This window comes from Cryptomeria japonica, chromosome 6 (assembly GCF_030272615.1).
Source record: "Cryptomeria japonica chromosome 6, Sugi_1.0, whole genome shotgun sequence".
NCBI lineage: Eukaryota > Viridiplantae > Streptophyta > Pinopsida > Cupressales > Cupressaceae > Cryptomeria > Cryptomeria japonica.
The window spans coordinates 494,574,162-494,601,847 of NC_081410.1; the positions used below are offsets into that span (position 1 = coordinate 494,574,162).

The 27,686-nt window shown below is 36.8% G+C and overlaps 1 protein-coding gene across 2 annotated transcripts in view; it reads right to left on the reverse strand.

Annotated features, from left to right (window-relative positions):
- Positions 1 to 6,186: 6,186 nt before the first annotated feature.
- LOC131052783 (protein BUNDLE SHEATH DEFECTIVE 2, chloroplastic) overlaps positions 6,187 to 27,686 on the reverse strand; it is a 155,717-nt gene continuing 134,217 nt past the window's right edge. For both annotated transcript variants that reach the window (XR_009107517.2, XR_009358243.1), the window contains one exon: positions 6,187 to 6,729. The gene's annotated coding sequence lies outside the window, so the exon portion shown is untranslated. The remainder of the gene's footprint in view (positions 6,730 to 27,686) is intronic.

A 27,686-nucleotide genomic window follows, 5' to 3' on the forward strand; every position in this document is an offset into this window, starting at 1 on the left:
GAACAACTCATGGAATCAACAGATGAGCTTGCTATTGGTGATGAAGATTGACTACCATCTGTTATGCTTGACAAAACTTTTGTTGTAGATGGGTTGGTTTTTTGTTTCATTGTTTATAATGCTACTAGTGATATTCCTATTTCATAGTCTGGTATTTTTTTATCACATAAGGATCTACTTTTCTTAGTCTAGTATTTCTACTTGTATAAGGAGTTACTATTTAGCTATACTATGTATACTCTAGTTGATTCAGAAGCCTCTCTTTTCGACATTTTGTCATTTTGGTTCATCGTATATACACATATTTTATTGTCAGTATAAATATAAAAGCTTACTTATAAAATATTAATTTAATTAATTAAAATAATTTTTTTTAAATGAATTTTTAAATTTTTGTGTTGAACAAAAATGTCACCTAAGGATACATTATTATGAATTTTGCTTGACTATTTAAGCTTCAAAAGCATGGATAACATTATGCACATATTTGGCATGCCTTCATAAGTATAAGGACTAAATTGTACTACATTCGCCTTTTTAAAAATTTAAATTTGTACTTCTAAAACAATAATTACATGAAATTTAGTTAATAATTGTAGAAGTTTGACATCCAACCTTACAAGCCAAGAATCATCTACAAGCACACCACTTGTCACAAAGAAAGATCACGAAAGGATAATTTGCTCAACACAACTTAAGTATTTTGTTTTGATTGCACAAAAATATATGATTACAATGAATAAAAAAATCCTTATGAAAGGATGAATGAAATCCTAGATGCAAAAATGCAAGATTAAATTAACTAGCACCAAGCATCACAATCATAATCAATGAGACGACTTAAAGCCTAATTAAATAGAAAAAAGACACCTAAGTTGAGCTCAAGTGAATAAGGTAATTAAAGGACCTAATTAATTAAATAATTAGATAATTGTTCCAATTACTCCAACACCCCTCAGATGAACTTAGGGAGTAGCCAAAAAGCTAATATGAATGCAAAATGCAACATGAATTTGTCCAGGAAACAAAGGCCTAATTAGGTACCCATCTACAAACCAATGCACCTCTCATAAATGAAAAAAAGGAAAAAAACCAAGTGGAAGAAAAATCCTCTCCAAGAGAGAGAAAAAGAAATACAAAAGAGTACATGTGATAAGAATGAAGGACTCAAGATGTCCCACTAAGAACTAGATTGGCCCACATAAGTACAACCAATATCCCCCATAAGAGAGAAAAGAAGAGACAATGTATCTGGCCCAGAAGAGAGAAGCTCCAGTTCTAAAGATGAAGGCTTGAAAATGAATGTTAATGAAGATTCAAGAGTAGAAAACCACATTCCCTCCCTTCAGAAGGAACAAATAAAATGGCCAAGGTACAAGCAACTCCTTGAAAGGATATGGAAGGAATAGTCTCATGATGTGTGTCCTAGAAGACTGCTCAACTATGCATATGTATGAATCAAAAGATGTCAAATCAATCGAAGAAAGATCAAACAATTATGAAGGTGCCTGATCCTATGAAGGCATTGAAGATTGGATGAAAAGAATGCACAATCTTCCATCAATGAGGAATGAAATATCCTCAATCATGTTCCCAATATCTAGAGTGTGTGATGTATCAAACAATGCTGCAATATCTGGCATGTTCTCATTCCACAAAGTAGAAACTAGAAGAGAACAATCAACATATTGAACTGAATTGATCTTTAAAAAAGAAAGAGGTGGAGGAGGAGGTACAATATGAGTCATAGGAACCATGATGGATGATTGAAGCACACATACGTTCAAGTGACCAAACCTCTCCTCAAATATCCAACCCACTCTAGATGCATGAGAGTTACGACCAATCAATAAAATTGTATTCTCACAGGTAGCAAAATGGGAAAACTCATATAAGCAAGATGCATGATCAAAACCCTGTTAATGGGTCTCCTGGGGTTGATCCTCTCAAAAAGAGGAGGCAAAACCTTAAATGGTATCCTCCCGATACAGATTAGATTAAGGTGAATTTTGATGGCGCAACAAGGGGAAATCTAGGTAGATCGAGTGCTGGTTGTGTTGCTAGAAATCATGAAGGAGAGATTGTAGCTAAGTGTGGTTTGGTTTTGGGTGTTACAACTAATAATTTGGTTGAAGCTAATGCAACACTATTAGCCATTCGAATGGCTAAACGACTTGGAGTGAATCAACTCTACCTGGAAGGGGATTCCAGAATCATTACACAAGCAATTGTAAAAGGGGAAGCCGTCCATTGGCAAATTGACCAGATTATTAAGGTCATGAATAAGCTTCTAAAGGAATTCCCTCAATTCAAAATTTCACATACATTAAGGGAGAGAAATGTGGAGGCAAATGTACAAGTGAAGGAGGCAGTGGATTTCAACCAAGGCAGATTGAGATGGTTTAATGCATAATCGATCGAGGAAGGACCTCAATGACTTGGATGGTCAAGCTGAATCAACTTGATGGTACTATGCTATTGCGTGAGAAGGTACAAAATGAATTAGAATTGGTGTACGGGGGAGGTGGAAGAAGTGTAGAACAACCATTGCACTATGGCCAAGAAGAATGAAGGCAAGACAAAATGATTTGTTTGTGCATGTGAGGATGCAAGAGTAATGTGCCCGACAGTCGATAAATCTCCAACTCGGGGTAGGATCTTATTGAGTTGGAAAAGTTACCATTTCATGCCCATTACCAAATCGGAAGGGTCATTAATGACACCGGGCAGGTGAGCGGCCTATAAACCAAGCAAGAAGCAAAGTGTCACTTATCATCCAACCATTTGAAGGAAGCCAAAGGTGGTGTTTCATAGCACAGGGACAAAATGGAGGCAATTTTATCTCTAAGAATGAGCAAGCAACCAATTGCCCTTTAGGGGCGTATCTCAAATGATAGGCTGACCAATCTGTTTGTGTTCGAAGAAATGACATTCATCACTAGGGTTAAGATTTTGCTAGGAGTAGAGTAACATGAAGGGGGCTTAAGGTATCATACCAATTAGGACATTGTTTCCCTATTCATGGCGTGGTGTTTGGAGTTGGGATCGATATCGATCGATGGAAGAAATCATGGAAGAAATCATGGGTAGGTGCGTGAATAAAGAATGGTTAGGTGGTATGGAGGAGCTGCTTGCAATGGTTTATGACATGGAGGGATTTGAATGCCCGGGTGGGGTCTGGATCCACATGAGTGAATTTGCCCCTCCCCTGCATCCCTTCTTAATGTGGAGTGCTACGAGCAGCAAAGAAGTGTGATGGGGCTTGGCGCAGATAGGGCTGCATGGAATTAAATAGTACATTGCTTTTGACAATGCATGGGAGGCCCGAATGGAGCTAGCAAAGTGGGGACCCAATGAAGAATTCCGAGCTTTAAAGGCATGGATGGCTCCACCACGGAGGAAGCGAGGTCGACCAACTGGAAGAGGAAGGGCGAGAAGGGGTCATGTTCTACTTCTGGGAGAGGGCTCGGGTGGTGATATCGATCCGAAGAAAGTGATGCAGAATGAGGCAAGGGAGGTGGTAGAGGATGAAAAAGGCAAGGCGGTGGCAGAGGAGTAGACAAAGGCGAAGTGTGCAGGGGATTTTTGAAATGTGTAATTACTGATCTTTTAGGGGTCACCTCGGGTAGTTAATGTCGGTTCGGGGGGTGGGGGGGGTGTGGCTTTTTGTCTGTAATTTTGTTTGTATGAAATTTTGGGGTTGGAAATCGCCAGTTTTTTTGACGAGGGCTTGAAAAGTGATTGTAAATCTCTTTTTTAAATTAATAAAATACCCGTTTTACCAATTAAAAAAAAGATGCTTGATCAAAATTGCCAACTGCAATAAGCTCTCTATTATGAAGATCTATGATAAGCACTGAATCAGGTGTGAACTGTACTATCTTGTCTCACCTCCTGTGAGTAATTTGACAATGGAAAGAAGGTTGGAAGATGGGCCCGTGCTATTGTAGTGTTATGCCTCTAGCATAATTAGTGATTAAAATAATTAATATAAAGTGAGCAAAATGGTAGTATTAAATTTGTTGAAATAATTAATTTTCATATTTATTTGTCTATTTAATTTATTTTCATTTTTGTTTAATTATTTATTATTGTATATAACTATTGAGTTATCAAATTTAATGGATCAATTTGTTCAAGTAGTCGAAATAGATTAAATACTAATCAATGTACTCATCAAATTTATTGAGATGATCTAATTATAAATGAACTAGGATAAAGATCCCTAATAAGCAACTATCCAACCAACTAAAACGCAAGGCATATGAAGGAGAACACTTAATTTTATTTTTTTTAAACTCCCTTTTGTATGGGTTACATTTTAGTTAGTTAGATACCCACTTATAGATATAAATATCTATGAATACAATCTATTTGCAACAAAAAATAAAATGTGAGTAGATCTCACCCATGAAAGTGATTGTCTTTGTCAGTAAATGTGTACTTATAAATCTAGAAGCAACTTACTCATCCATTTTTTCTATAGTGAATTAAAAACACTTATCATCCATTTTTTCTATAGTGAATTAAAAACACTTAGCCCTTTCAATGCTTCAAAAATACTCAACTATGAAGCAAAAATGATGTCTACATGATGTCCCAAGAAGTTAAAAATCTAGTTGTTAAAAATATTAACATTTTTGAATATTATAAAATACTGATTAATGTTATATTCTTATATTAAATTTAACTCATAATTTTTTTCTAAATTTGACTCATTGAATTCCTATTCACATTAATTTCATCATATTTAAAGAACATATAGGTTTCTATTTAAAATATTTAATTTAGTAGATTTGATTTATTTTTTACTTCCACCTTATAAAGAAAACATACATGAGAATATTGGGGCAGGTCCCCATGCCGCTGTTTAGCTTATTTTGGCTAGCAGCCGTTGCTCAAATTAACAAATCAAAAAAGGGAAATTGTTTTGGAGAGTCACATGTCAATCTTCTCAATAAGCAGTTGCTGCCCCCCTTTTTTTCAAAGCTTATTTTTAAGCTCCTTTTTTTCAAAGCTTATTTTTAAGTTTTAAGCAGCTGCTGCTCCACTTAAATAGGAAAATATTCCAATTTGTCTTTTTCTCTTAATTAAAAATTTGCATGGGAACACTCTGGCCGATGGGGACATGGGGTTGAAAAGAAAACATGAGAATATTTCTATTTAAAAAAAATTAATTATTACATATTTGATTGGATTAATGAGTACAACTTTCTCTTTTTTGTTCTTTTTTGTTGTTGCCAACATGATTTTGATGATCCAAATTTCTCTATTTTTTAAAATAAAAGAATGATTTTGTCATTAAAAAAAATTGATAACTCTACTCACTATCTTTTACAAAGATAACATATTCTAATATATTCTATATAGATTAATTAGTTTTAAGATATATGTACTAAATTAAAAGATAAAAACTTCCTATAAAGCACTATAGATGCCAACTGGCCCCTCTGCCACAAAGGGACGTTATTCTCCTCGGACTTTTGAGTTTTTAATAAATTTTCCTTGGCCTATGATTTTGTGTCTGAAAATGTTCTTTCAATATATTAAAAAAATCCAGTTAGTCTGAAGAATAATGAAACAACATTAACTGTAAAAGCAAAAGAAAAAGTTTAGAAAGAAAGCCTGCGTACACCATTTTGACAACTTAAAAGATATCATCCATTCATTAACAACATTTCTTCCAAATAAAATCAGTTTGCAGATTTTCATTTATTTGTTTAACATTTAGATGGACTTTTGGTTTTGCAATAAAAAATATTGAAATTTTGATTAAATTTTGTAAAGATACAATCATTCATAAAACTCTTGAATCCAAAAATGAAATGAACAGTAACCAAGAAAAGAAATTCACCCTCATCCCTAATGAAAAAATTAAGCACAGATCTCAGTTATCCATACTTTGGAAACTTGCCCTAATGGGCTTTGTTGCTAAATTTGTATGTACTCTGTACAAAAACCAAACTAATTTTTTTTCTAAATTAGTATCTGCCCAAATAAACTTATCACAAGACACCTAGTAACTATGGATGTTACAATAAAAACTGTATAATTTCTGATCTACATAATTAGAAATAATGATTTCTGTATGCTTAAATGGTGAGCACCTCAACGCCTCTTATATCAATCCATCAGCTATCTCAACCAATCCTTTTGATATCAAACTCAAACACAAACACAAGGAAATTAACATACAACATTTTTAAATTTGATTGTGTGAACCAACCAAAATTTCCAATCAAATTTCATATATCTGAAGGCCTTTCATATGAGCCCATCACTATCTCAACCAATCCTCTGTGTAATTATTTCAAACACATAAACACAAGAAAAATTCAGTGCAGACAGAGAATCTCCAGAGTTTATGAAATTAGTATGGGATGCCTCTTATAATAACCCATCAGTTATCTCAACCAATCCTCTGTATAATAATATCAAACATATATACAGAGGAAAAATTTAGTGAAGATAAAAGAAAAATCCAGTGAAGACAAAGTTTTTTCAAAGCTTATGAAATTAGTATGAGAAGTTCTTGAATTTGATTATGTGAGTTTATTTTATCAACATTTTGATTTGATTCCATGACCCATCAACATTTCAAATTAAATTTCATGATATCTGAATGCCTCGTATATCAATCCATCAGCAGCTAAGATCAAAATTCATGATATCTGAACGCCTCTTACATCAATCCATCAATCCAATCCATCAGCTATCCCAACTAATCCTCTGTATAATCATATCAAACACATAAACATATAACTGTATAATCAAAAATGAAAAAAAATTCAGAGATGATGAAATTAGTATGAGATGTTTTTGAATTTAATTGTGTGAATCAAACTTCATCCATCAACAATCACAATCAAACTCCATAAACCACCATCAAAAATTTATATGACCACCAAAAAAATCCAATTTGAAGAATCAAAATAACATGAGAATTAAGCATCAAGTATCCATACAAAAAAATTCAATATATTTCCGATGGGTTCTCAAAACTGGTTACTGAAACAAGATTTCCTAAACAAAAATGTCAACATATTTGTAATGGGTTCAGAACACAGGTTTCTGAAACAAGATTCCTAAACAAAAAAATCAATATATATTCTGACGGGTTCTCCAGAATTTCAAAGTCCCTGTCCATCTGAATCAAAAAAGACCTCTGGATTCATGAGGGCATTGATAAAAACAATCTGCTGGATGAGTAAAATTCACCTAATGCACTTGCAGATCAACTGTGCCCTTAATTGGCATCGTCCTGATTACTCTCAACATCATAATCTTCATAAAAATGAGATTGAATGCAATGGCACACAGAACAGCCCAACAAAATCACAAAAAACAAAACCAGAACCTGAACAACCCCCATGAATGATAAGAAGAACAAATTTGATAAAACCTGGTAGTGGGTTCTTCCTCTGTTACAGCTGTAACTTTTTTTGGTTTTGAGGGGCGAGGAAGAAGCGGCATTTAAGAATTTGATGTTGATTTGGAGTGGGCATGTTGATTTGCAACGCGTCTGTTGGGATAAGGACGGGTGCGTTATGAAATTGATGCAAATGCGCTCAACACACGACTTGCATGAATGCTAACTATGAGTTGTCTCCAAGTGCCACGTCCAAGGCGTGATCTCATTTTTAACATTTTCTAAGTTTTCTTTAGGAAAAATTAGGGCAAGTGGAAATGGTCACCTCAATGCTTGTATTCTTATATGGGGAGAGTATGAGTAGTTAATTTTAAATGGTATATGGATTTTGAGGTTTTTTTTTTTTATTGTTTTTAAATATAATTTAAATGCTTATAGTTAGTAGTCATTATAGTTAATTTTGGCACATTTACATATGTTAAATGGTACATGGATTTTGATGATTTTTTTGTTGTTGTCTTCACATGCAACTTAAATGCTTATAGTTATTGTTTTGGCTTCTAGGTAGTAATGATGCATGTTGTGGGATCCATTATGCACAAAGGGTCAAAAAATACACATTTCAAAGTGTCGCTTGATACCTACTTAAAGATGCCCCAATAATTGTGCACTTAAAATTGTCAATACTTATGCACAAATGCCCTAGTAGTAGTACACTATGGGTACTAATAAAGGTGCACAAATAGGTCAATTATAGTCTAGAAATGCTAAAAAATGGGCAGCTATTAGTACATGTGAAATTTATTAATGGGCTTTTAGGTTTTTTTGTGGGTTTCTTTAAAGTTAGTAATTGAGGGGTTGGGAATGCAAGGAGTGACAGTTATTGGAACATGGGCGGTAACTGGTGCTCTTCCCCTAGTTCACATGAGAATTTTTTTTTCCAACTTTTTAAATTATACCGAGAGGCATCTACAATGACATCAAAATGTCCTTAAACAAAAATCCATTTTTGAAACAATTTGACATGCAAATAATAGGTAAATGCATGAAATATGCCACTTGTCACCAACTAGATTCACAACTTTTTGCATGTTGGACTTTAATGGATTTGTATTCTTGGTGTTTAGTATTTTAGAAGAAAAATTATTTTACACATGATTCTCTTCTATTATAAGATATCTCTTGACATATTTTACATATATTTTTTAAATATAGGTATACTAGTAATATTGAAAACATTTTTATCTTTTTTTGTCTAGGGAGTTTAGCCTAGCGATATGGGGTTTAGCTCTTTACATGGCAAGCCCCCATATAAACTCTCAAGCCATGTTGAGTGGATATGAACTATGATTTGTCTTGAAGTGCCACGTCAAAGGTGTGATCTCATCGATGCACTCCATTTTACAAATTTCTAGGATTTCTTTTAAAAAAATAGAGCACGTGGAAATGGTCACATCAATGCTTACCCCCTCTAGTTCACATGGGATTTTTTTCCAAAAATCTAAAATATTAATAATATTGGAAAGCACTTTAAAATAAAATAAAATCTAGGGAGTTTAGCCTAACGATCTCGAGCTTAGCTCTCTATAAGGCAAGTCTCTCTATAATCTCTCAAGCGATGTGCAAAGGACCCTCATCCACACTACATGCAATTCAACGATTGAATCTACAACTTGAGCTACCTAAAGCAACTATCGAGAGAGATTGAGCTAATCCCAAAGGTCAATAATATTGGAAATATTTAATATGTATTATATTAATCATATAAAGTTTAAGAGTGAAATTTTAGAAAGTTTATGATAAAAAATGTTAGTTAATAATTGCGATCTAAAAAGGTATATTTATAAAAGTTTATAGAAAAATATACTAATAGAAAATTATTTAAATGCAACAATGTGTTATCCATTCACAAACCTACTATGTGTGTTCATTCAATACTAATGGAGTCACCTGCTCATCTTATGATGCTAGCTAATCTTAAATAATGAGTGAACGACAACGTCTTTCTAGTAATCAGAATGCACCTTTAATCGTATTTGGCTATACTTATTAATTAATTTGAAAATCAAAACAACAATGTTTTTCATTTCTAATTAATTAATTAATAATATAAAAGGTGCATTCTGATTTCTAGTTAGACAATTGTCTAGTTCACGTGGATTTTTTTTTCAAAAAAAATATTTTTAATAAGGTGGGAATATTTTATTTATTATCTAGGGAGCTTAGTCTAGCAATCCAAAGCTTAGTTTTTAAAGGCAAGTATCCCCATAAGCTTTGGAGCGTTGTGCAATGTACCCTCACCCACACTATAGGCAAATCAAGGGTTGAATCTACAACTTGAGCTACCTAAAGCAATAGTCGAGATTGTGTGAACTAACCCCAAGGGTCAATAATATTGGAAACACTTTGTATCTATTATATTAATCATACAAATTTCAAGAGTAGTTTTAGAAGGTTTATAATGAAAAGTGGTTATTTAATAATCAACATCTAAAAAACTATATTTATAAAAGTTTATAGAAAAACATATTAATAGAAAATTATTCGAGTAAATGCAATAGTTTCATCCATTCACAAAACCTATTGCATGTGTTCAATCAATACTAATGGAGACACCCCCAATGGTATTATGGAGCTAGCTAATATTAACTAATGAGGCCGAGACGAAAATGCCCTAGCCTAGATGTGGATTAAGCAACATATTATGTGGAATCATAGTAGGAGGAGAATTTGTGAACACAACCAAGAATTGGATACCTTCCCACACATGTTGCACAAGCGGTAGCAAGAAACAACTATAGTTACAAGAGTGACTACAACAATGCATGTGAACCCTATACAACATGATGTGTCCATCAATATCATCTAGTAACATCCAAATCATTATGCACATGGTGCTCCCCTAATGACTAAGCAACTCTTGCAAATGTTATAATTGTAGCACCACCTTCTTTTCTTAAGCTTGGATTTATTCACTTTATTGATTAATGAAAAATACAAGCAAGATTCTCGTAGATAATATCTACACCTTTCACGGATTTATGCTTAAGGCATTGATCAAAACATGTCAAAATTGGTCCGAAAGAGATCTGGAGCTGTGCAAAGGTGATGGAGATGGAAAAACTGAAAAATCCATTTTTTGATTTCGAGCATCGAGTTGAAAGTTATGCCTCGATCAAGTTGAAGTCATGAAGTTGCGAAATGAAACTCTAAAGAACCACATATCAGAATGGCGCAACTTCTCACTCTTTCAAAAGTGCATGGAAGTGCCATGTGTCAGCACCACGGGGTTTTCAAAGGCAGAAGGAAAGGAAGGCTCTAGAAGTTCCGCTAGCATGCCACGTGTTAATGGAGTGCGGGCCCATAGATGTTTTGAGCCTAGGGAGATTTCAAAAACATGCCTTTGTTTCTTTCAGGGGCGGAAGGTTGCAGGGGACACAACATGGTGAAACCAAAGGGCGCGAACACAAACAAAATGAGAAGCCTACGTGATAAAGAGTTGCAACAGAAAGAAAAAAAATGAATTTACAGGTGGCGTTCATGTTGCGCACATGGGAGGAAAACAATGATGCAAAGATCAAGCTCACAACAACTGCAACAACCTCCATGACGGTTGTGGACATGCAATGAGTATGCAAGATGAATTTGTAGCTCTGTGTCATTTCAAATGAATGTAGCTATTCATTGTTATGGTTTTCAACTTTTATAATTCCATCATAGATGCACGGGTCGTTGAATCATGTTTTACTCTTTCAATCATTTGTAGTAATTTCTGATTTGGAGTTATACTATGCCATTTGGGAAGCAAAATCCACAGAGAATAATAGTTCTAGCGAGATAATAGGAATGTACCTTGCAAGCCTTAGCGGGTACTTCTCACGAAAAGATCTGAATATTCTGCCCTATGTCTATGTCACTTTGTGCATTATGTTCTCTTTCCACCAATGAAGAGTTTGTGGCGTTTTGTGCTCAATCATTTGGGGTCGTATGTTCCTATTATTTCTAAAGGGGATTTAAAGTGTTGTAAAAGCTTTGGCGCATCACCTTAGGTTAGCCTTACTTATGTATCTCCTCTTTCCCTTTCCATCCCCTCTAAAATTTGAAGAGCCGACTTCTAAAATCCCGGAGGTCATTTCACAAGTTGCATCTAGTCCCATGCCTGTGAACTTCTTGAACTGCCCTTGAAAGTTGACAAAGGCCGATTTTGGGGATCAACAATTCTCATGAGAAAAATAACATGATTTATAGAATTCCATATAATTGAAAAAGTATAATAGCTCTAAAAAAGTTCCAAAATTGAGTAATATAAGCAAGCCAAGGGGTCATATCATCCAACAAAGAAACCATTCACAAAAAAATTCAAGGTTGAAGGGGACAAAAAGTCTATGAATTCATTACCATACAAACTAGAAATGAGGGAAAGAACAAAATGTATGCTTGAAAGACTCTGTTCGGTGACAAGTTGGACTTCTAGGTTGAGAAATGCCAAGATGAAGAACTCATTGGATAAAAGGAAAATCTTGGTAATATAAGTAGTACCATCAAATAAGAAATCTTGGGCTCAATCCTAGCTTACCAAATTTTCCATAGCTTGAATAGCCAAGTGTAGGGGAAAGGATATTCCTAAAGAAAATTCATCTTGGAAAGCCTTGACGAGAACAAAATGATAATTGATAAAGCAACCCCAACATATATTTCTTGAAGGGTGTATCATGATTCTGACACCAATCCTTCCACCAAGTATGAGGGGTTTACAAACACAACTTGTGTTACATAATATTTAGGGTGAGATCCTAAATATATTAAACAAAAAGAAGATGCAAGATGAATGATTTAATTTCACGTAAACCCTTCCCACCAAAATCTCAAGATGAAAGATTTAATTTCACATAGAAAATATTGTACAATATTAACAATCTCATTATGAAGAAATATTTTTTTATATATTTGAACTCTCATAATTATTTTGTACATTTTCATACAATATAGCTCAATAAAATAATTTGAATACTCTTTTATTAAAAAATGTAAATACAATTTATTTTAAGAATATAAAATAATTTTAATTAAAGAGGTCATAAATGCAAAAATAGTTTAGTAAAGAAATATAAAATAATTTTAATTATAGAGGGGTTTAAGTGATTATATAAATAGAAAATTAGGTTCTAGTTGGATTTGTTAATATATAAATATATTAATAAATATGTGAATTTATATATGGATAAATATGCATCGAAAAACTATACAAATTGATAATCTTAATCATTTTCTATTTTTAATAATTTTAAAGATAATATGATAAAGTATGTAAGTTGATTTAATAAATAGATTTTTAAAAGTTAAATTTTTATTATAGATTGAGTTTAAGATTGTCACAAAGGAAGTTGAGATGTGAAGTATTGGTCTCTGAATAATTCATTCTAAATTTCACAACAAAGAGATGATGTATTTGCATATATGATTATGTTCAATTTATTGAAATAAATGTGATTACCACGTATAATAGTTTCTCATTTCTAATTATTAAAACAAAAAATATCTATACTAGATATCTACAAATTAAGACTCTCATAGAGTTCGAATAATGATATATGTCTATCTTGATTTGAGCTCATCAAGTGCCACAACCACCTCATTAATCCTTAATGACAAGTTAAGTGCCACCTCTTTTTTAATCAAGAGCATTTCTAACTCAATTGACTAGTTAACTAAACCTCAAAATAGAAGTTAACTCGTGATAAATAAAAAAATATGTCACCTTGACTTATACATCAAGTAACCTATTTATTTGTAAGCAATCTATTATATCATGTCTCTTTTATACATTATCTATTTTGAAAAAAAGTTTGTTACAATCTTTAATTTCCATTATCATTATCAAAAATTAAGTGACACCTCCTTTTTAATCAAGGCCACTTCTATCTCAATTGACTCTTTAACTAAACTACTAAATAAGAGTTAACTTGTGATAAATTAAGCATGTGCCACCTTAACTTATACATCAAACAACCTATTTATTTCTAAGCAATCTATTTTATCATGCCTCTTTTATACATTATATATATTGAAAAAAATATTTATTCCATCTTCAATTTCCATTATCATTATCAAATTGATCATTGTGTAACTCATTTTAAATCCAGAATAAATCATAAATAACATTATAAAGAAACTCATTACTACATCTAAAAGGAACCAATCTCTTTAGGCTAGAAACCAGTTGGCCTCTATTTGCAATCACCAATTGCAAGCCATTAAAAAATATGTCCCATTTGTTGTAGCATCGACACAAACAATTAGTGTGCAAGGTATAACAATGGACAAATATATTTGTGTTTTATATATTGGTTTGTGTGGAGGTCTAATAGTGGACAAATGTATACTTACAACAACTCTTTTCATTGGTACAATTGCCCCCTAATTGAACAAGGTTTGTATTACAACGAAAGAATAATAGTTCACAAGGGAGCTGCAAAGGAAACAAGAGTACAAGAATAGTTCCAAGGACAAAAAAATAATATTAAAATCTTCTTTTAAAATTGGAAGAAGTAAGTCAAACTATTAATCTTGCTTAGAATCTAACAAGCTCTCTTAGACAACTATTGAAGTAAAAGTTTGTTAAACGAATCAGATTTTGAACTTGAAAAGGCTTTGGAGTTGTTTGGAACATCAAATATAATCTTCATGGAGCTATAGAATTTGAATTTTAATCTATTATACTTTGCAAAAAAATTAGAATCTTTGTTTAGCTAAGAACATAGGGAAACAAATCACAATATGATGACCAAGTAAAACTTTACCATTTCTACTTCTTGATGAGCAATTGATTTTTTTTTGAATAAAAGGGTAAAAACTTTACAGAAAATCTGAATCAAGAATTGCAAAGAGACCCATAGCCCCAAGGCCCTAGTAGAGGACCACCAAACCAGCCCCAGATTATCCAACTTCATAACCATCCATGTCCTCAGTAAATATCTTCTGCAGGTCCTGGCAGTAATCCTTGGAGAGATGCTCCCAGCCTTCAACTTTCCAGTCCCTACCATGTTCTGAGGCCCACTTGGCCAAACAATCAACTGCTCTATTCCATTCCCGAGGGATGTGGACAAAAGACACTTGCTCCATTAAAGAGCTAATTTGGAGAATCTGCTAAACAATCCTTGCCAATTGCCACTGAATCCCACTCACCCTCTGCTCAGTCAATAAGTTAACAACAATTTGTGAGTCCGATTCACAAATCACCTTCCTTCGTCCCAACTCCCAAGCACGCTCAAGGGCATAGAGAATCGCAAATCCCTCCATAAAGTTGTTAGACTGCCACCCTTTATGCACCGAAAAGAGGAAAACAACCTCCCCCCTGCTATTCCTGCCAACACCACCAACTCCAGCAGGGCCTGGGTTACCCCTAGATGAGCCGTCAGTGTTAATCTTTATAAGCTCATCCCAAGGGGGTATCCACCTTCCCACCCTTTGCACCTTCTTCATGGCCCGTCTACCTCTCCTGACACAAGCTGAGGCCGGAGACAACTCCTGTAGACCAAGCCTACTCACAATATCAGCCTCATCTCTACCCAAAGGAAAATTCACCTCACATTTCGCTTCCACAGTCTCCCGGATCATTGCAATGATCCTATTCCAAACTTGCTGAACAAACAATCTGACCTCATGAAAGATCCTCCTATTCCTCTCGAGCCAGATCTGCCACAGAATGAAGATGGGCCCAATATACCAGACAGTCTGAAGGAAGGAGGACATGATAGGAGGTCTACCCAAACTGCTCCAGAACTCCACCAGAGAATCCGCGTGGATACAAGGATGCTTCCATACCCCCCACCATTAATGCCAAATAAGCAGAGAGAAGGGGCATCTGAAGAAAAGGTGTGAGGAATCTTCATCCCCATTACCACACAAAACATAGATAGAGGGCCCCAGAAATCCCCGCTTGCGAATATTGTCCCAGGTAAGACATCTATTCAAAGCCAAAGTCCAAACAAAGCAATTACACTTCGGCCAAGACACATTACTCCATACCTGCTTCCACGAGTTCACCTCTCTTCCCTCTGAAGAGGGGAAAACAGATTTGAAAGGTAAACTGATCAAAACATAACGAAATAAACATGCAGAATGCTAAAATATCATAAAAAGACCATTTCACCTTGCTATTTCACCTTCTCCTTCGGATTGAGCTTGATGACGTGAAGGCGCCCCTTGATAATGCTCCACTTGATGTGCTCCTTTGATTGCTAGATGTGGATGGCTCTCCAATATTGTGCACAAATGATAAGGATGAATGATAAGGATGAGATGATCAAGTTGCCAAGATGATTTCCTGGGCTCAAAAGGGCAGCATAAGCTTACTGGATTTCAAGATGTTTTGAATGAAGGGATGGAACCCTATTTTATAGGAAGAGGAGATGAAAACGGATGGCTAGGATGAATTTGAGATGAAGGGCTAAGATTTACTTGTGAGCTCACACAAGCTCCAAGAGAGGGTGTGGAGACCAAGACATATTCCTTAAAGGCATTTCGTATCTCCACACTCTACAAGATGCATTGGAGGAATTAAAAATTCTCCAAAAACGGATATTATGGGGATTAGAAGAATAAAAAGGAATTAAAAATTCCTTGGGAGAGGGAAATGCCTAGAGGAATGTGAGATTTCGAAAATCTTACATTCATCTAGAAAAAGAGCATTTAAAACTAGTTGCCGGATGAAAGGACAAAGAGTTGACTTTGTGGCTAATCATGATGATTAGCCATTAACGACTCATTAGGAGGGGGATTAGAGGAAATGTTAGGTGGGATTAATATTTGTAGGAGAATTTGACTAGGAGAGAGAATGAGTGGAGGGAATAAAAAATTAGAAGAATAATGTTAAGTGAGTTTAGAGAGTTTCTAGAAGAATGAATTAAGAAGATGATTTGTAGGAATCATGTAGGTTAACTAATTAATTGAAATTAATTAGCTACGAGGAAGATTTGTGAGGATTTGATTTTTTTTTAGAAGAATAAAGAAAGGGATTGATTTATTAAATAAATCATATGCTATAGTGACAATATTAATTATATTTAGTTAATATTGAGAATAATTTTAATTAACATAATTAATTAATTAATTATGTGAGGAATTAAAAATAATTAAAATAATTATTTTTAAGTGTCTACACCCTCAAATATTCAGTATAACAATTCCCGGTATCCACTAGCCACTGTGAACACTCCCATAGGATTTGGAGACCAAGCCAGACCATCCCTACCCTTTAGGGAGCTACAGTGTCTACTTGCCAAAATGCCTTGCAGCTCCGCACACTCTTCCTCCGTCCCAACAATCGGCCACTCATCAGGAGTCTTCCACCTCTCCAAATCCGGCCGTCCACACCTATAAAGAGCCTTGAAGTCACTCACCCTTAACCATCCAGCCTCCAAAAACCTATGGCACAAGTTACCAAGGTTAGGGAACTGATCAAGAATGGTAGGATATCCATCCCAAGAGTCATTCCAGAAAAGTACCTCTTCCGCCCTCCTGCAAATCCAAAAGAGTCCTGCCTTAATGAGAGAAGCCCCCCTCTTGAGAGTATACCAGATCGAAGAGCCCTTTCCCTCAAGCATATATCTAGGGATTTCCTCCATCGGGACCCTCTGCATATATTTGTTGGCCAAAATTCTAGCCCAGCTCTGATCCTGCTCCACACACCACCTCCAATACAATTTAGCCGTCAGCGCCTCCCCAAAAGGAACAGAATGTCTTAACCCATGTCCCCTCGACTGCTTCGGGCTACATACTAAGTCCCAATTGACAAGGCTCCTTTTTGAAGAGGAGAGATTGCCTGCCCATAAGAATTGCCTAGCCAGAGAATCCAGACCCTTCAAGAACCACTTAGGAGCCACTTGAAGCATACAACGATAGATCGGAAGAGCCTGTACCACCGACTGAATCAACTGAGCCCTCCCAGCAAAGGATAGCCATCTATGAGTCTAGTGTTCAACCTTCGTGCAGAATTTATCCAAGATACCCTGCCAAGAATCCCTAGGAGGGTTACCAGGAGATATAGGAATACCCAAATAAATCAAGGGCAGGGAGCCAACTTGGAATCTCAAGATAAGATCAATCCTCCTTTGAATAGTTTTAGGAGTGTTGAAGAAGAGGATAGAAGATTTGTCCTCATTGATCAGTTGGTCCGAAGCCGCAAGATAAACATCCAAGACCATATGCAAATTATTAGCTTCTCTGATCCGAGCAAGCCCCATAAGAGCCGCGTCATCCACAAACTGTAAATGGGACTGCAGTTGCAAGTCATTACCCCATCTCCAACCCTGAATAATACCTAGGCCCACATTATGTTTAATCAGCCTCCCCAGACCCTCAGCCATAAGAATGAATAAATAAGGGGAGAGGGGTTCCCCCTGACGAAGACCCCTAGACGCACCAAACAACTCAATATGATCTCCATTGATAAGCACAGAGAAAGAAGTAGTCGTAACACAACTCATAACCCACTAGATTGACTCGTCCACAAAACCAAACGCCTTAAGGATCTTCTGAAGGAAGGACCACCGGACTCTGTCGTACGCCTTAGCCATATCCAGCTTGATAAACATAGCTTTTTCCTTGGAGGTTGCCATAGAGTGAATGGTCTCCGTAGAAATGGCCACCCCATCCAAGATTTGACGCCCTTCCACAAACCCACTCTGCTCCTCAGAGATAACATTCCCCAAGCACTTCTTCAATCTATCCACTATCAGCTTAGAGATGATTTTATAAATCACATTGCAGAGAGAGATGGGGCGGAACTGGCCTAACCGGTCAGCCCCCTCACACTTGGGGATAAGAGCAATAAAAGTCGCATTCAACGCCCTAAGCATCTGCTTGTTCCTCTGGGATTCCTGCAGCACCTCCAATAAATCTAGCTTGATAATATCCCGGAATTATTGAAAGAATTCAATTGGGAACCCATCCGGTCCTAGAGCTTTTCCTTTTCTCATCTGAAAGACAATCCTTTCAAGTTCTTCCAACAAAATAGGACACAAAAGCTGTCCATTCATCTCCCCTGAGACAAGAGAAGGAATGCAAGTGAGAACCTGGTTCTCCTCCCCCGTTTCCCCCTGGGAATCCTCCCTGAAGAGGGACCGGAAAAATTAAGACGCCTAACTAGATATCTCTTGCAAGGATAAGCACTGCTCTCCTCTATCATTAACCAGAACAGGGATGGAATTTCTATGCCTTCTAGCTTTCACTGAGTTGAAGAAGAAAGCAGTGTTCTTGTCCCCCTCCTTCAGCCAATCAATATGAGCTCTCTGCTTCCAGTAAATTTCTTCCCTAAGCTCCCATTCCTCTACCACCTTGATCGCCCTGTCTTCCTCCTTGAGCAAGTTCTCAGAAAAACCGTGCTCTCTGATTACGCTGGTGATCCCATTCACCACAATGTGAGCAGCTTTTTTGGCATGAAAAATGTTCCCGAAACCCTGTCGGTTCCACTGTTTGAGCTGAAACTTAACAAATTGCAGCTGCTTGGCAAAAGAGTACATGGCAGTGCCAAAGGCCGACCTCCCTTTCCTCCACCACTCCGCTACAAGAGCCTGCAAAGTAGGATCCTGAAGCCACATAAGTTGGAATTTGAATGAAGGGGAGTGAGCAACCCGGGCCGAAGAAGAAACCAGCTTGATGGGCCAGTGATCTGACCCTCTCCAGTCAAGAATCTCCGAACTGGTGGACCACCCCCCACCAATCCAAAAATGGAAACCAGGAAATGATCCAACCTCTCTGCAATCCAATCCTCTCCCACCCTCTTATTGTTCCAAGTGAAAAAACCATTACCAGGCTTAATGTCAACAAGCTGTAGCAAGGAAATATTATCCTGAAAGAGGAAAGAAGAAGGTTGCAACCTCATCACCCCCCCTTCTTCTCACTCAGCTCAAGGATGGCATTGAAGTCTCCTGCCATAATCCAAGGGTGAAAAGGGGCCAACCTTCGTATATAGGAAATATGAAACCATAAGTTTTGTTTACCCAGAAGATCAATGGGGGCATATATGTTAGAAAACAAAATGAATTCCCCAGTCTCAAGACTGGAGAACACCCTGGATAATGACGATCAAGAGGCAACCCACCAGACAGGGTGAAACCTTAAGGGGTTCCAAAGACAGGCCACCCCTCCAGAGGAGCCTGCTGCCCCAACACACTGACATTCTCCTCGATTCCACATCTTCGACACCAAGCCCATCATACTCTCCACTGTAAGTTTAGTTTCTTGCAAAAATATGACATCAGGCGAATGATTCCTAATCAAATCCCGAACAACTTTTTGTCTAGGGCCATTGTTCAAGCCCCTCACATTCCATGAGATCACAATCATTTTGGAGGATTGGAAAAGTGAGAATCCAAAGTCTTTACCGACCCTGACTCAACCAAATTCTCCCCCATCAATTTAATCTTGTCCAAATCCTTCTTTCTGCTCACCTTTGAGCTCTTCTCTGATGCACTTTTCTTAATAGCTTTTTGATGCAAACCCAGATGAGCGAAAGACTTATTGCTTTTGACCCCAGCCAGTTCCAACTTCGACGCTATCGGAGAGCCCTCCCCTTCAGCCAAATTCACCTCAGACCCAGGAGTGAGTCCCAACTGAACCCCTACTGGCTGATCCATCTCCATATGTTGGCTTCCAACCACTAGCAGGGCCTGAATAGGGTTCTCAACTACTCTTTCTGGGGCCCCTCCTGACACTCCTTGATCCAAAGGGGTTAGCCCCGAATTAACTTCCTGATGGTCAAGGTCATCCAAGACTTCAAATCTGTTGAAGGTGTCCTCCTCTTGTCTCTCCTGCAAAGGCCTCTTTTGTCCTCGGTTCCTGTTCTTTGTCCTAGCTGGGACAAAACCATCAGTATCCCCAGCCTTGACAGACATAGGAGCTTTCCCTTTTTCAGCCCTATCTTGGCTTGGTTCCGACTGCTGAGGTTGGTGCATCACTGGTTTATATCTAGGGAACTTACACTATAAATGACCATACTCACGACACAACTGACAGCGGAAAGGTAAAGTCTCATAATCTAACTGCTGAACCCAAGAATAAGATCCTGTGCACATATCTATAGCATCTGGCAAGGGTTTACTAAGATCAATTTCAACACAGATACGCGAAAAGGTCATTGCCTTTCTCCCCAGGGTTTGCGTAGAGGATCCCATTGGCTTCCCAAGCAGAGCGGCAAGCATCCAGAGCACATCTTCTCGACAACATTCCACAGGGAAACGTGGTAAATGAACCCACACATGAACCCTATTCGGGAGCTCCTCCGAAGGGTTAAACCCCGCATGCCAAGGTTTCATGAACAACCCCACCTGGTTGTAAAAATATGGACCACCTTCGAAGACCCTATTGCGATCCTCCATGTAGTTGAAGGTAACCATGAAGTAGTTGTTTGCCAACAACATAATCTCCATTTCCCCCTCTGGGGCCCAAGTCCTTTGCGCCCAGTTTTCCAAAAACTACAAAGAAACCCTCATTCCCAAAAATTTGCAATATAGCGAGTGTTTTGAAAAATATTCGACGTCCTCCACTATCATCTCAGGAGGAATTACCAGCTTTGGCCTCTCGTTGCATCTCTCCAAGCAACCATTAATCTTCAAAATGTGAGAGCTCCCCGCACTACCAGATCCCACATCTGAGGAATAAAGGTTATTATTGAATGCCTTCATGCCCTGTGATGGGGGTTTTGATCCCACTGCAGCACGAAAATCCAAGTCTGGCCGATCCTTCGAAACATCCCCACCAATACTCATCATAAAACACAAGGAGGACAAAACCCTAAACCCTAAAGGGGCCCGAAAGAGAAAAACACCCCCAAATCTCCACCCCTCCCCAACACGCCCGAGATGGAGGTCCACCCGTGGTCCCCAGGCCCACGGGAATTCGTTGCTTGTTTAGAAAGGCGGTCGAGCCGCGTAGCCTGCACCCACTCGCAGACCGTCGCACTTCTCCCCTCCGCCCTCCGCTACTCCCCGCACTACCCATACCCCCCCGCACTGCACACCCTTCTCCGCTCACCCTAGACACCCTGCGGAAACCCCCGATCACGAGCTAGGGCTTCAGATCCCTAGCTCGGCCCTCTGCAGAAAACGCCCGCGTGACATCATCCTATGTTGCCTTGATGAGCAATTTGATTTGAAAACTATGATAAACATCTATTCTTCCTTATTTTAAATATATTATTTTAATCAAAATAGTTTTTCTCATGAATAGTTTTAACAACCACATTTTATGAAGACCACTATTGAAAATAATTTCTTTCTAGCCCAACACATGATAAAAATAGCAAGAAAATGACCAAAGATAACATTCTATTTTTATTTTTTATTTTTTTATGGTTACAACAATTCTTCGAAACTCAGACTACTAAATGAGGGAAATGAAAATAAATGAAGGATTTTAATAACGTCCACGAGGCCAAAGTAACCTGTGGGACCCACGAACAACACCTACCCCACAAAATCAGGGCACCACGAGCTTAATCTACTTGTAACCTCTTCTTAAGATCTGCTCTTCTGTAATGAATTTTTATCAACAAATTCGTTGTTTTTTCAAGTTTAGTTTCTTCAAACAAAGTGTTCAAATTGTCTATTTTCAAAATGTCTTCATAAATGGCCCATATGTCACTATATGCAGGCATTCTAGAATAAAATGTTGCTCCGCCTCAACCGTTGGAATAAATAATTCATATATTAATTATTCACGTAATTATATTAATTCACTAAATAATTTATTATTTAGTTAATTAATTAATTACAAATAATTAATTAATATTTATCTCCATGCATAATGTAAACTAGGAAAAGCAAACTATGTTTGGAATTTGGAGACTATCATGCATTAATTAGTCTATTATGTTTTTTGTGCATACTTGACCGATTCATGCATTCTATTTTAACTCCCAGTCTATCTTGTAGACTTCACCTTGTAGGGTTTATATCTTTAGAGTTAGATTTCTTTATAAGGATGTCATATCCTTCTTTGTAATTAAGCAATTTCAAAGCAATACATTCAATTATTGTTAATTTTCTTGAATTCTTTTTGCTGTTCAATTTTATGTTATTGTGTGACATGTATTCTTGCAGAAGATAACTGGGATCATGGGATTCACATTTCATGAATTCTAACATGGTATCAAAGCTCCAAATCTGAAGATTCTTGTTCGCTTTTTTGGAGATTATTTGCATTTACACAACAAATTGTTCATCTTAGGTTATTTCGAAGCTTACCATTAGTTCTATAAGGCTCGAGAAAGTCAGGATTGCCTTTCATTCTGTTGAAATCTGATATACAGTCCATTTTGCAAGGGTTCGAAGTTTGAGGGTTTTTTTCCATTCCAGAGGGTACCTGAAAATTTGGAGCTTTTTGGGCCCAAAAGGATCTCATGGTTGGATTCAAAAGGCTGATTTCATAAATTTGGATATATAATTTGCCTATTTTTGGTGACAGGAGCATTGGGGGCAAAAATTTTCATTGACACACTTTTCGAGGCACATAAATACATACGACTGTCTTGCACCTCCATCAAAAATTTTTCCAAAAAAAAAGCAACTGGTTGGTAAACAAAACTTTGATTGTTGGGTTTTTTTAATTTTTTTTTTTAAATAAAAAAATCAAGTGGGTACATGTTTTTCAAAAAGTTTTAATTAATAAAAAAAAGAAAGTCAACCCTTTGCAGCAAAAGTACATTGCATTAGCGCTGATGTCATCATGATGTCATGCTGACATCATTGGTACAGACCCTTTAAATTTGGAGCTCTTCTAAATTTAGTTGATTTTCTCTATTTTTAGCCCTTCAAAGTTCAAAAAAGCAGTGGTTGGTTTTTTGCTCATAACTTGAGCATATAGAGTCATTTTTTGACAAACCATATATCGTCGGAAAAATCTTTCCAACACAGGTTCATTTCTGGAGGTATTCTTTTCTGATTTTTTCATTTAACAAGATTTTTTGCCAGTTGAAGTCAAAAGTTACAATTTGCACTCTAGGGGGCATATCTTGTGCATTCAAACTCCGTTTTTCGCAAACGAAATATCGCCGGAAAGATGATTTAGAGATCTATCCAGATCTCATTTCTATACTTTTTCTAGCATCATGGATAAAATAAATATTCCTCTTCTTACCACTTCTAATTTTCTCGAGTGGAAGTCTCACATTGAAATCACTCTTAAGAAGTTGGGGTTATATCGAGTCGCCAAGGGTACATAACTTGAACCTACAGGTGTTGCAGAAAAGAGGAAATGGTTCAACAGATGTTATGAGGCCTTTGGAACTCTTTGTATGAGTATCTTTGTTGATCTCTTGTTTCATGTTGAGTCTTGCAATACACCGCAGGAAGTTTGGGCACAACTTGAGCTTCTATTTGGTAAGCATGACACACTCAAGAGTTATCAGTAGGAGAATGAGTTGATATGTCCTAATCCTTCTAATTTTGACACTATCCAGGACCTCTTCACAAAGCTTAAGTCCTTGAGGCTTTAGCTAAACCAGTCAGGTATTGAGAAGAAAGATGATCATTTAATCCTTTCTATTCTTGCAAAGCTTGGTCCAAATTATTTTGTCTTTGTTTCTGCCTTCTATGCTACAAAGGATGCTATGGGCTCCAACTACACCATGCCTTCCCTTGATGAGTTTTCCATTCAAATCATGCGAGAACAGTCCAAGTTGATTCAGATAGGTACATTGAAGGCTTCAAAAGCTTCAACTCTTCTTACTACACCAAATCAGACAGACATGAAGACTTCATCTAGCAAAGGTAAGAAACAAAATCCAAAGACCACAAGGAAAGAAAAGGATTCCACTTCACAAAACACCTCTGTTTCACCTTCTCCTAAGGGAGAATCATCAAAGAGAGAAATACCTATTTGTGCTTATTGTAAAAAGGAACGACATAATGAGACATATTGTCATCAGAAGAAGTTTGATGGATATGAGAAACATATTTTAGATTTGACTGCTCTTCTTGCAAAGAGCAACATTCCTTCTTCTTCTTCTTCTTCTTCTTCTGATAGGTCTTCTTCGTCTCCTTCATTCCAGACAGATGGACAATCCAATGGAAAGGGTCTCACATTATATGCAACCACTAGTTCACCCTCTTCTCAATGGCTACTGGATTCAGGTGCTTCACACCATATGGCATCTTCTTAGGATATTTTCTCATCTTTTCAGGCTTCTCCTACACCACACATCTTGATGGGTAACAACACTGTTATGACAGTATGTGGGAAGGGTTCTATCAACATTGATGACGATACTTTTAATGATGTAATTTGTGTACCATCTTTGTCTTCTAATCTTCTCTCTATTTATCAGATTGCTCACAGTGGGACAGGGAAGACAGTTGAGGTCACTCGAGATTCAGTGCACGTCAGAGACAACACGACTAGAGACATTGTTTCTACAGGGACAGTTGACCATTCTTCCCGATTGTACTCCTTTTCTCATTTTGGTCCATCTTCTCCATTATCTGAGAATTCCTCTTTTTTTTTCAAGAGAGCATGTTGAGGTGAATTCAGGTCACTTGAACTTATGTGTTGTTCCTGAGACCAGTGTTGTGACTTCTACACCTCCACCTCCTATTGAGTTTGCATATGTTCATTAGGATTCCTCTTCAGTACTGCCAGACATTACAACTCCATGCATTGAGCACACTACTGCAATTGTTGAAGACATATCAAAGGATGTTCATTCTCTCTTAGATGACATATTCAACACATTTGTTATCCCACCATCATTGGAGCTTCCTTTACAGGATCATCATGCATTCTCATTTGATCAACATCCATGCCTTCCAGTTTTTCCTTACATACAAGTTTTTCCTCTACTTTGTCCATTGACTTTGTTTCCTCCACATTGGAGCCACATTGGTTTGATCATCGACATTGGGGTTCTATCATTTTGGAGGGGCTTTGGAGCTTCGATCCTCTCTCATGGGGGGTCAGTAGTACATATGTTCTTGAGAGAGTCTCTTGAGACATTGGTTTTGTACTTTCTTTTTTGTGTCTCTTTTGGAGAGGAGTTTTTGTTCCCGTGAGGTTTTCTCCTTTACTCTATTTCTGAGAAACTTGCATGTTTGTTTAGGGTACCTAATCAGGCTTTAGGCCGGGGCCCATCTTGGATTCATCTTTGCATGTTTTTTTCTTATATCTTTTTTGCCTCTCTCCCCAGTTGTGCATTCAGGGGGGTGTTGGAATAAATAATTGATATATTAATTATTCACTTAATTATATTAATTCACTAAATAATTTATTAATTATGAATAATTAATTAATATTTATCTCCATGCATAATGCAAACTAGGAAAAGCAAACTATGTTTAGAATTCGGAGAGTATCATGCATTAATTAGTCTATTATGTTTTTTGTGCATACATGACTAATTCATGCATTCTATTTTAACTCTCACTCTATCTTGTAGACTCCACCATTTAGGTTTCTATATTTAGAGTTAGATTTATTTATATGGATGTCATATCCTTCTTTGTAATTAAGCAATTTCAAAGCAATACATTCAATTATTGTTAATTGTCTTCAATTCTCTTTGTTGTTCAATTTTCTCTTATTGTGTGACAGGTATTCTTACAGAAGAGAAATACATTCAATTATTGTTAATTGTCTTCAATTCTCTTTGTTGTTCAATTTTCTCTTATTGTGTGATAGGTATTCTTGCAGAAGATAACTGGGCTTGTGGGATTCACATTACACGAATTCTAACATCAATGGCTCATGTTTTGCAAAATAAGCAATGTCCTCTTTTCCCACTCTTCTTTAGACATCATCCATCTACCTATTTCACACCTCAAATGATGAGAGCTGGTTCTTAGCTGAGCAATTAGCATTTTTGCTTTCCATTCAATATTTTCTCCTATGTATTCCTTTTCTTCATGATCTCTTGTGGGGTTGAATTCTGTAATAGAATAAAAAAATTTACGCCCATCTTGTTGTGTCCATAATCTGCTCCTGAATTTTTCCTTCACAATTTTTTAATTTCTTCATTGGTGTCTGGGCATTCTTGTATACTAATGTCCCATTTTTTCATCCACATGTTCTACCTTATATCTAGTCTTTCCTCCATAATCAACTTCGGCCAATGATGTTTTCCCATATTTTGAATCTTCTTTAGATAGTTTACCAAACGAACCATCGCTAAGGCTTCCAAGGGATAGCTGTCGGTTTCCGCCAATAAAATCTCATATGGAACAACAATTTTAATTTTGAAACTACTTATGATTAGATGTTTCTAGATTCTTTCTAATTGTCTCCATTTCTAATCTAACATACTGCTGCACCAAATTTCACATCTATATAGAATCACTGGAGTGACCAACAGACCAAAAAGCATTAGCTTGCTTTTCCAATCCCAAAGTTCTGCATTTCTACATCTATTTTTTAGCGAGTACAATGCCTTCCATCCACCTTGAATTCTTTTTGCCCTTCACATTTCCCAATTAAGCTTGTTGTGAAAATCAAGTCCGAGATATTTGTACACATTCACCACTTCCATCGGGCTACCTTAAAAAAGAAAATCATCTTGTATCTTTTTATTTCTTGTCAACGAGAAGATCATAACTTTGGTCTTGCTAATATTCACTTGTAGATTACTTCCTCACAAAAGGCTTCAAGCGTCTTCAAATGTTCTCTCAAACCCTTTGCAAATTTAGCTATTAAGATGAGATCATCTACATATAGAAGTAGCTTTATTACATAATTATCCAACTAGACTCCTTCTCTGCTATTATTGTTTAGTCATTCTTCTAACTTATCAATATATATCCCAAACAATGTTGGAGAAAGAGGGCAGCCTTGTTTGACACCAATATCACTGCCAAAACACTTTGACATTCCCTCTAAGGTTCTGATTTTAGCCTTGACATGCTCATGTAGGGGAGGGCTTGCTTTCCCTGCACATTGTATGAGTATGGACAATTTAGATGAAGAAGATAATGGAGACAAGGATGGTGATCCTACAAATGGCAACCCTTTTGAAGTTGATAATGTGGAGGGCTTCCAATTTGTTGATTTCTTCCCTTTTGATGATGAAGAGGATGTCCCTTTCATGGCACTTTGACTTGAGGCACAATAAAAGGCCCTTTACAGGTGTGATTTAGATGATTCTGATGGTGAAGAGGATTCACTCAAGGAGATGTGGAATGATCTAAGACAAAAAACATCTCAAGTGCATAAGTCTTCAAATAGGCCTGTTCTTGCTAGATCTAGGTCATGTGATTTAGGGCTTACCCTAAGGAGGGATTTCTTGATCCTTCCCAAAAATTCTATGGACTAGCTAGGTAATAATATTTTTTCT